Source organism: Cavia porcellus, unplaced genomic scaffold (assembly GCF_034190915.1).
Source record: "Cavia porcellus strain 051 isolate PalLab524CR breed Dunkin Hartley unplaced genomic scaffold, mCavPor4.1 scaffold_21, whole genome shotgun sequence".
Classification (NCBI taxonomy): Eukaryota; Metazoa; Chordata; class Mammalia; order Rodentia; family Caviidae; genus Cavia; species Cavia porcellus.
In genome coordinates, this window is record NW_026947504.1 from 28,482,228 (window position 1) to 28,493,086 (window position 10,859).

General features: G+C 38.5%; 1 pseudogene; it reads right to left on the reverse strand.

Moving 5' to 3' along the window:
• Positions 1–3,174: 3,174 nt before the first annotated feature.
• On the reverse strand, positions 3,175–4,056 carry LOC100714057 (dynactin subunit 5-like; annotated as a pseudogene).
• Between the last annotated feature and the right edge of the window lie 6,803 nt (positions 4,057–10,859).

A 10,859-nucleotide genomic window follows, 5' to 3' on the forward strand; every position in this document is an offset into this window, starting at 1 on the left:
CAGTCTGGAAGCTGGATGTGGTGGTGCACACCTGTAATCCCAGCACTTGGGAGGCTGGGGCAGGAGAATAGCGGCCAGTGAGAGGCAAGTCTAAGCTGCCTAGTAGGTTCAAGATCAGCCTGAACTACATGGTAAAACTCTGTCTCAAAAAAAATGCAGTCCACAATGCTAACCCTGGTTCCCAGGGAAGGAGGCCTAATTGTGCATATACAATGTGATGCCAGAGATGATGAGCAGCCTGTAGAAAAAACAGCACTGTCCCTGAGAGAGGCCCAGTTATTTTAAAACTCATACTCTGTAATTTTACCTTCTAAGTAATTCCTTTCACATAGCAGGCTAGAGCTGGAGAAGAAATGCTGGCAACATCTGCCGTTCTTGGGAGGGATACAGTTACAAGCCAGTTTGGGAAGGATTTATTGTTTAGACTCAGCTACTCTAGGAATTAGAAGTCACTTCAGTGTGGGCTCACCGGACTCACCCTATTGCAGTGACTGGGTTGAAGATGCCCAGAAGTGCTCCTGTGGGAAAAGGGCGGGCTTGTTACAGACACTGTGAGAAGTTCAGGCAGGGATGCCCTCCAATTGTGGACACTGAGGTTCCATTCTCTGCAGAGAGAGGCCAGGCTGGTCAGCTGTAATTTTTCTGAGAGCGTAGGTCTGAGAATGTGGATATTAAGCTGAGTGGACTTCTTGGTTCCTTCTCACTGCCTACTTTTAGCATAGAGCTCAGAAGCCAACCTGCTCCCCATCTGCCAGTATAATCAGGGACATACCTTGATTTATAAAGTTCTCCAACCCTGGCATATGCCATCAGAAGGACCTCTGGGACTTGCTTTGAAATCCATATTTCTTTACATTGTTTCTTTATGAACGGTTTTGTTCTGTTTTGGTATGTTTAATCTTACCCTCTTTAAGATAAAAAACAAGTGTGTAGGACTGATAACCATATTACTAAGTTCTTGTTGGAGCATTGAGCAGAACTGTTGGCAGTATCACTATTTGAATGTCACTTCGTATGCTTTAATTTTGTAGCTTGAACAACTATTTCTAAGATGACGGTATGTAACTTATCAACTAGTGATTTCTTACTGTTTATTTTTCTGTAATTCTGTATTATTTCTATCCTTTTTTTCTGTTTTTTTTTCCTCTTTAAATAAATAAAAAAAGAGAGAGAGACCTCTGGAGCAAAGAAGGCACCTCGCAAACCCACAGGCTGTAAAGCTACTCAGAGCTAACAAAGGCTTGGGGCACAGAGAAGGGTATGAATCCTAAGAGCCAGTAAAGTGAACACCACTCCATTGATTCACCACTGCTAGTGGGAAAGGTGGTCAGGATTCAGTGTTCTCACAACAAGTTGGCACAGAAGCAAACAGGCTCTCGATGTGACTTACTACCCCTCAGTCCATCTGGTAGATTCCAATACCATAGGCCCTGAGAAGAAACCACTCATGCAAAAATGTGATAGAATTTTTTCAATTCATTCCTCATTTACTTTCTTTTTTGAGTTTTTATTTCTTTTTTCCTATTTTCTTTCTTTCTTCTTCTTTTTTTTTTTTTTTTTGGTGCTGGGGATTAAACTCATGACCTCGTGTTTGCCAAGCAGGCACTTACGTCACTGAGCTAAACCACCAACCCCCTAACCCCTATTTTTATTTTTCTTGTTTGTATTTTTCTGTTATTTATGCATAATTATTTGGACTTTCTAATATTACTTAATTAGATTTTTTATCTCAATTTTTTCAACTCATATTTGTCTTTTCCATTTTTTTCTCGTGTCAATGTTTAATTTACAAACAAAAAAATGACAATCCAGAGAGGAGTTTTAAATTAAATAAATGCAAATCATTATACACAGCTGTTTCTGCACACCCCACACCTGGATGTTAAGTCAGGATGGCTCCCCCAATGTTCAAGTCTAACCTGTTCTGTTATAGTAGATCAGAGGCCAATCTTATCAGCCCCTCGCTTCTCAAACTTCCTTCTAAACAAGAGGTCAGTGAGAACCAGAAAGAGCCAATTTGTGCTGTCAGCCAGAGAAAATGGTAGGAAAAATCCTGGTAGTTTACTTATTCTTTGACTTTGGTGCCTACAATACTATTTTAAGAGCCTCTCATGTGATTGATTCAAGTATAGATATTTTGGTCTGCACTGTGGGATTTTGGTAAACTTGGAATAGGTTCAGTGATTCCAGACTGGAGAGTATGTGGTCACAAATGCTTCGCCTTTAGTGACATAAGACAAATACCTTGAGCAAGAAGTGACCAGCTAAGACTCATAGGGGAGTCCCTAACCTGGAATTTTGCATATGTAAAATCCAGAATGCTGGGGTCTTGTCTTTTAGTGAAGCCAAAAATCCTAAAATAGACTACTATAGAAAAATCTTTTCTTAACCACCTTAAGACAGCTAAAGTCATTCTGGGAAGATGAGACACACTAACTATTCTCCCTTTAGTTTTTCACAGAAATTTGGATTCTGAAGTCACAGTTTTCTTAAGAATTATGAGCAATTACAATTTGTTGCAGTTGTGGCCACTGGCAAATGTATCAGCAGCAGCAGGAAAGCTGGGAGCCCTCTGTGTGTGGGGTGCACGGTGGGGGTGCTGCATTGCCCTAAGCTGCACACCAGCCACATGATGTCCACGCTGGGCAAGTGCTACTGTTCCACAGGCCCGGTTCAGATGGGCTCCAGCCACCTGCAGGGGCCAGGGCTGGAGTGCTGGGCACAGATAATGGGACATCGTGACTATTAATAGATAAGATGTAAGCAAAGCACAGGAAGATAGCTCCTCCAGACATTCTTTTAATAAATCCTTAAGAGCTTAGAGTCTCTGGGTGAATGATTTGGAGATAACAGTGTGCAATGTATGTACTGTTGTTGTCCCCTGATTGACGTTTTGAAATTTTGTTATAGTTTCTTCTTTCTTCATCTTCATCTTCGTCTTTGTCTTCGTCTCCATCTTTTTCTTCGTCTTTGTCTTCTTCTTCCTTTTTATTTTGAATAACATGGATTTGAAAAAAAACTTAGAGCTTGAAGGATTGAAAAATTCTAAACTAAAAAGGAAAATAAGGTGAAAGTTGTCAAAGATACAAGAACACTTACATGCTAACCAATCCCTTTGTCCCCAAATTCAGCTTAGAGCTCAAGCAAATTCAAGACTTGCAGGAGTCACTAGACTTATGTTAGAGGCAAAAACTTCTGGTAGTAGCTGTTGGTTGCATTGATCACCCGTTCCTGACTGCCCTCCAGGAGCACCCTGAGAAGAGTCCTGGGCTGCCTGAAAAGACAGTGAACGGGGTACCACGGTTTCTGGAGGCGATACTGTTTTGTCAACGATTTTGCAGCAATCTTTCAACACACACTGGCACACAATCACACAGTTCTTGCCAATGTGAACATAAGAACGAGACTGATCAGCGCTGATCATATAATCTTCAATAAAAAGATTGAACAGAATGTTTACACTGTCAAAGTTTGAGTGTCTATCCACATTTTATGCTTTCATTTTGTAACCTGAACAACTTCTTGTACCTGCTACAACCTAAGATAACAATATGTAATGTATCAACTAGCGATTTCTTAGTGTTAATTTTTCTTGAATTCCGTATTATTCTTTTTTTCTATTTTGTTTTTTCTTTATTTCTTTCTTTAAATAAAAAAAGACATGGTCCCCAATCTATAAGGAAAAGAATGCAACACCTTTGCTGAATTTCTTGAATGGAGGTCTTACAACACTATTGCTCTTCACAACACAATGGCATGCAATGCTTACATTGGCCAGATCCTCTTGGATTATACAGGCATTGATTAGATGGTCTTGCCATTGAGAACAATGTCCTGGCTTCCACATAATATTGACTGGTGACTACCTTTATTCCCAGATGCCATCTCTATTTCTAATTTTTTTTCTTTTGTCTTTTTTTCGATCGGTACTGGGGATCAAACTCATGACCACATACTTGCAAGGCAGGTGCTTATGCTGCTGAGCTAAATCCCCAGCCCTCCAGATGCCATCTTAATGTACTCCAACTTAGTATAGAGTAGCTTGTCGAACTCCATGGCCATCACCTCCTCCCATACCGCAGGATCCTGAAGAAGAAAGAATATTCTCCATAATGAAAACAAGAGGGAGTGTCAGGGCAAAATTATAGAATAGCAAACATAAGTATTTTACAGCAAAAGTTAAAAATCAATTGGTGGCCTGCTACCTGTCATGTAGTTAGCCTGCTAAAGTTCAGAGATGTTGCTTGAAAGAGTAGATCTGGAATGCCTTGGACTGTTCTGTATGAGAGGTTCTTGTCAGTGCTCATAAGACCAGAAGGCTGATAGAAATCCTGCTGGTAAAGACCAGATGTTGCAGGTTACTGCTGGGAAGAAGGACTGCATTGGTTGTTGGACTTCAGAGGATGTATGCTGTGGCTTGGCACAAAATTTGTGTGCATTTTGCTCTTGTCCAGAGATTTTTGTCTGAGACTAAGATTAAGGGTGGTGGACAAATTAATCTGGCAAAAAAAATTTCAGTAGGGTGTTGAGGCAGTGGTGGAGGCTTCTGAGGTCTCCAGGTGTCACTATGACTGTCCTTTCACAGGCTTGAACCACTGTCGGCAGTGAGTCCTGTCTCAGGGAGAAGGCACTGCATGTTACCTCCTTCTTCCTTGAAGTTTCTCTTTTTTACTCTCACTATGGGTTTTAGTTTGTGCTTCACATTCTTTCTAGGTCCAGTGAATCCACTTTCCTGCTCTCTGCCTTCCTCATGATGTTAGATTCTTCTCAGAGAGGTTGATTTCTCTGCTGCTTACTTATCCACCATCTTGTTCTCTCTCCCCATGCCTTCTCTCTTGATCTTTGCTGTATATTTGCAGTCTATACCTTTACTGGAGGTAAACTCAAAATGTTTTGAATCACTCTTCTGGGCTCTTTGCTCTTCATTCTCAACATAAATATAGGTAAAAGCCCCCAACTGTAGTCATGCCACATCTCAACATTGAACTGCCTTGAAATTTCTTCTACAAGATTAATTAGTTCACTACATTTAATTTCAGTCTCTGGGAAAGTATCTGGACAGGAGCAAAATGAAGACATGCTTTTTCTTTCCTTTTTTTATTTTAAAGAGGAAAAGAAGATAAATCAAGAATCAAACAAACAAAAAACAACAACAAAAGCAAAATGACAGCAATGGCAACAACAACAACAAAACAGTGATGAAATAAGATTTCAAAACAAGATGGTAGGAATTTAACAATGCTTGTTATAGTGTATATTGTTCACCTCAAAATAACTTCTCAGGCTATGAGATATAGGCATGCAAGACTGACCAAAAAATATTCTTTCCTTTTGAGCAGTTTCTTTCCCTTTTACTATGTCTATCGTAACTTTTGGATCTTATTTACTCTTACAGTTTTTTACACTAGTGAGACAATACAGTGCTTACACATGAAAGTCTGATATATTTCACTTATGTACTAGTTGCATCCATTTACCTAAAAAAGTCTCAAGTTAATCATTCTTTATGCTTGACTAGTATTCCATTATATAAAAATACCACATCTTTTTTATACATTCCTCAGTTTATGCGCATTTTCATTGTTTCCAAGAATTAACTATTACAAACTGCTGATATAAACATGGGTGCGCATGAGCTGGGGATTTAGCTGAGTGGTATAAGTGTCTGCCTGGCAAGTGCGAGGTCATGAGTTTGATCCCTGGTACCAAAACAACAAAAACAGAAACAAAAACATGGGTGCACATATATTGCTGTAGTATGATGTTTTCAATTCTTTTGGGAAAATAACCAGGAGGGAATATCTGGGTTGAATAGAACCTCTAAACCTAGTTTATGGAGGAATCTCCATACTGATTTCCACAGTGGCTCACCACTCTAAACTCCACCAACAATGGAGCAGTGTTCCTTTTTCTCCACAGTTCTGCCAGCATTTGTTATTGGTTAATTTCTTGATGTTAGCCATTAGCCATTTCTGGAGTGAGATGATATCTCAGTGATGTTTTAATTCACATTTCTCAAATAACCAATGATGTTGAACATTTTTTATATATTTATTTGCCATTTGAATTTCTTCATCTGGGAATTGTGTATTCAACTCATATGTCTGTTTTTGGATTGGGTCTTAAAATTTGGGAGGCCTGAAGTTTTTCAATATTTTATACATCATTCTAGATAAAAGTCCTTTGTCTTTTATGAGGGATGTTGGCAAAAACCTTTTCTCAATATGTGGGTTTTCTTTTCACTCTGTTGGTGAATTATTTTGATGCACAAAAACTTTTTAATAAGATGAGATCCTAGTTGCTGATTTTTTCAAGTACTTCCCATGCAGTTGGGTTTTTTTCATAAACTCTCAGTGTACCCCTTTGCCCTCAAGATTTCTACCTACTTTGTCTTGCAGTAGGTTCAGTGTTTCTGTCTGAATATTTAGATCTTTGATTCATTTTGACTTTAGTTTAGTGCATGGTGGTAAGCATAGGCCTATTTTAAGTCTTCAGCATGTAGAAGACAGTTTTTCCAACATCATTTATTAAAGAGACTTTCTTCCAGTGAACGTGTTTGGCCCCTTTACTAAAGATAAGGTGGTTGAGTATGTTTGTAGTTGTGTCTGTATCTTCTGTTTCATTGATCTTTTTGCTTTTTGTCTTTAAATTTTATTTAAAGAAAGACTAAAAACAGAAAACGGGTAGAAATAATACATACTTTCAAAGAAAAAACAGTAAGAAATCACCAGTGGATGATTACACATTGTCCTCTTACAAATAGTTATTCAAGATACTAAAGTGGAACATAAAAAGTGGGGATTTAAACAGTGAGACTGAAACCAGTTCTGTTCACTAACCAACAATAACTCAGAAATATGGTTATCAATCCTATATACTTAAACTATATGCAGTTATCCCTATCTTTAATTATGTTGAGATTGAAAGACTCAAGTAGGCTAATATCACTCTGAACAAAGTATAATACTATTGCTGGGTTTCACATTATGACACTCCAGGATCAGTACTTTAGTGACTCTTTTCCTTCAAACTATTTGTTCATTTCATCATGTGTCATAAGGTCAGTTCTCATAAACTGTTTATAGATTCTACACATGCATGAGTCTTAACATGTATTTCTATCTTTTCTATATTAGAGGGAGAAACAAAACAAAGCAAGGCAAAACAAAACATATTCCTATAAACACATGAAATGAAAAACATATAAGACCATTGTATAAGGAGTTCTACCATAGTTCTTGTGTTGTCTCTTATTATCTTCAATAGAATTGGCTATATCATCAGACATAGTGTAATTGAATATATCAGTACATAACAGTATTAATAAAAATGCAGCTTTGTATATAGTATAAAACTTCAAAAACAGGCAGTTATCAAACCAGAATGTATACTGTAGAGTCTTGTCATCTTCAGTGTATTTGCCTATCCTCTCAGACTTGATACTATCAATCATATCAGTTTTGAATAAAAGCTGTAGATACCAAACAGCAATCAAACAAACCAGATTTAACTAAGATCAGTTATGATAAAACAGTATAAGTCATACAGGGCTCCAGATTAATAGACAATTAAAGATGATTACTGTGCTATACCCTGATGTTTTTGGGATAGCTGTCTGTGCCCTCAAATCTAATGCATGTAGACAACCTGGGACAGAATAAAATCTATTGAAGCAGAGTGGTGCGAGTAATGTGGGTTTTAAATCCTGATACATTATTAACAATATCTTCTGCCATCTTTTTTAAGATTCTTCCTCCTCTTTCACTGTCCTAGGGTATGCTGTGCATTTTTGGGTCTCATCAAGACCTTGATTTTAAATGGGGGGGGGCAACCTGCTATTTATCTAAATGGTTCCAAACCTTCTCTCTCCTGGACTTGATCTCTAATTGTATTCCTTTACCTTTTAAAGCCTGTCTTTCCAACCTGTCCACAAATACTGGTCTAATTGCCCCTATTACTCTCTGATTCTCTGTCACATAGAAAACATTGTTTTCTCATATTTGATTTTCAGTCATGTACTCTTTTTCATGTTAATTATATTTCCTATAAATAACATCTCAGTGGACCCTACCTCCTGATCTACTCCACATGTGGTTCTTTTTTTTAAATTTAGTGTATCAAGGCCATCTATATTAGAGATTATAACCAACCTTCTCTCCCTGATTTCTGTGATTTTTTTCTGCCATTAGTTGTCTACTTTTCTTCTTCATTCCACTTTCTGCTCCATTCATTGAAGCCTCTCTGCCACTGTTCCTGGAATCCTGGTACTTTTCTCTCTCTCTTTCTAGAATGCCCTTCAGAGTTTGATGTTGGTTGTGAATTTCCCAAGTTCCTCTTTGTCTTGGAAGCATCTTGTTTCTCCATTAATTTCTAGAGATAGTTTATCAGGGCATATCAGTCTGGGATGGAGGTTATTTTCTTTCAGGGTTTGGAATATTTCGCTCCAGGTTCTTTTTGACTTGATGGTTTGTGTCAAGAAGTCTGCTGTTCTTCTGATGGGCCTTCCTTTATAGGTTATCTGTTTCTTTTTTTCTTTTCTTTTTTTTTTTTTGTCTTTTTCTTTTTTATGGGTACTGGGAATTGAACTCACAACTGCCTGCTTGCAAGGCAGGCACTTATACTACTGAGCTAAATCCCCAACCCGGTTATCTGTTTCTTGTCTCTACCAGCTTTTAATATTCTGTCCCTATATTGAATTTCTGGGATCTTGATTATTATATGCTCGGGTATAGCTCTGTTTTGGTTATAGGTAGCTGGAGTTCTGTATGCTTCATACATCTGAATATCATTTCCTTTTCCTATATTTGGGAAGTTTTCCTTAATTATTTCTGTGAATAGCCTTTGTAGTTCCTTTGTTTATACTCCTGCTTCTTCTTCTTCTTCTTCTTCTTCTTCTTCTTCTTCTTTTTTTTTTTTGGTCTTTTTCATTTTTATCGGTAGCAGGGATCGAATTCACGACTGCCTGCTTGCAAGGCAGGTGCTTATGCTGCTGAGCTAAATCCCCAGCCCCACTCCTGCTTCTTTATTCACATTCTTTATTCTCAAATTATAAATCCTCTTGTCATCTTCTGGTCTTTGTATTATTACTGCTTGTTTCCTTGTTATTTTTAAAAAGTTTTTCCTTTTATAATGCCACATTGGAAAAGTGTCCTCCAGTTTGGATAATCTATCCTTAGTTTCTTTCAAGCAGACTTGCCATCTTTCCATAGAGCTTTTAATTTCCTGGTAATCTCTTTGAATCTGCTTCATGTATTCTATATTTTCTTTATATTCTTCATCAAATGTTTCTCTCCTTTGTTTGAGTTCCTACCTTCTTCCATCTGTGTCTTCTTGAGGGATGTTTAGTATCTCTTTTATTAATCTTCTTATATCTTGCTTTCCTTGGCTAAATATTTCACTTTTGAACTCATCTATGAGGTCCCAAAGATATCTCTTTATATCCACTAGTGCCATGTCTGATATTGCATGTTTGCTGTTCTTATTCTTCTTTATGTTTACCTGTCCTGGATCAATGTTCTCAGGGTTGGAACTTGGAGACTTTTTGTTGTTGCTTCCTCTTCCCATCTTTTTTGTTTTTTTCCACGAGGCCCCAGTTTCTTTATTTGTTGGTTACAGTTTTTCAGAAGTACGCTGGCTAGGTGACCCTTCTCACTGCATTAGAGAGTTGCAAAAACGGGCAGCATATGCTGGCCCCTCCCCTCCAGGTCAGTCAAGCTGCTGAGTCCTTCACTGTATTACTGTGCACCACCTCCTCTTTGGGTCAGTGAATCTTCAGACTTCACTGCATTAGCGTGTGCCGCTGCCATAGGGAATTGATTTCAGATAACCTATTGGTTCTCAGGTAGGTCGTATGACCCAGGCCAAGCTCACTCCACCAATTCTGTTCAGGAAGGGAACAGCTGACTGAAGTCACTGCTGCCCTTGTACTTGCCAGTCCTGCCCAGTCCCAGAATGTTGTCTGTCTGAGCCCCCCCCCCCTTCCTGTGGAATGGCTCTACTCACGTCACTCACCACAGGTCATGCAGGCTCCCGGCCAGCTCAGTTCTCCATTTGGCTGGCCGTCCCCCAACCTCAGTGTGAATGTGCCTCCAGTGAGTTGAAGCTGCAGGAGCTCCAACAGCTGGGCAAGTTGTCCGCTGCGACGTACCGAACTTTTAGCTGTTCCAATAATAGCATCAGGACTGTATGTTTGATTGATTCTTTTCACCTTAGTTTCTTCTGGGGACAAGAGAATTCATCTCCCTCTGTTCAGGACTCCCCAGGCTGTATTATGTTGAATTCTAAGTTGACTATCTCAGGGAGCTTCTGTAGCTAGCTGTTATCTATTGCCATCTTTGCTTGAATCCCTCTGTTCCACTGATCTTTTCTTTATCAATACCAGGGATCTAACTCTCGACCGCATGCTTGCAAGGCAGGCACTTATGCTGCTGAGCTAAATCCCCAGTCCCTTGTTTCATTGATCTTGAGGTCTGTTTTTTTTCTATTACCACACTGATTTTATTATAGCAGCTTTGTAGTATAATTTGAAGTCTGAAACTGTGATGCCTGCTGCCTTGCTTTTGTTGGATAGGGTTTCCTTTGCTAGTCTAAGTTTCCTATCATTCCATATCAATTTTAGAACTATTTTCTCTAGATCTGTGATGTATGCTAATGTTATTTTGATTGAGATTGCATTGAGTCTGTTTAACAGTTGAGAGTACAGCCTTTTTCAGAATGTTGGTTCTTCCTATCTGTGAGCAAGGAGTATCTTTCCATTTTCTGAATCTTTTTTAATTTCTTTTTTGAGAGTATTGTAATTTTCAATGTATAAATCTTTCACCTCTTCTGTTGGATTGATTCCTAAATATTTCATTTTTAAA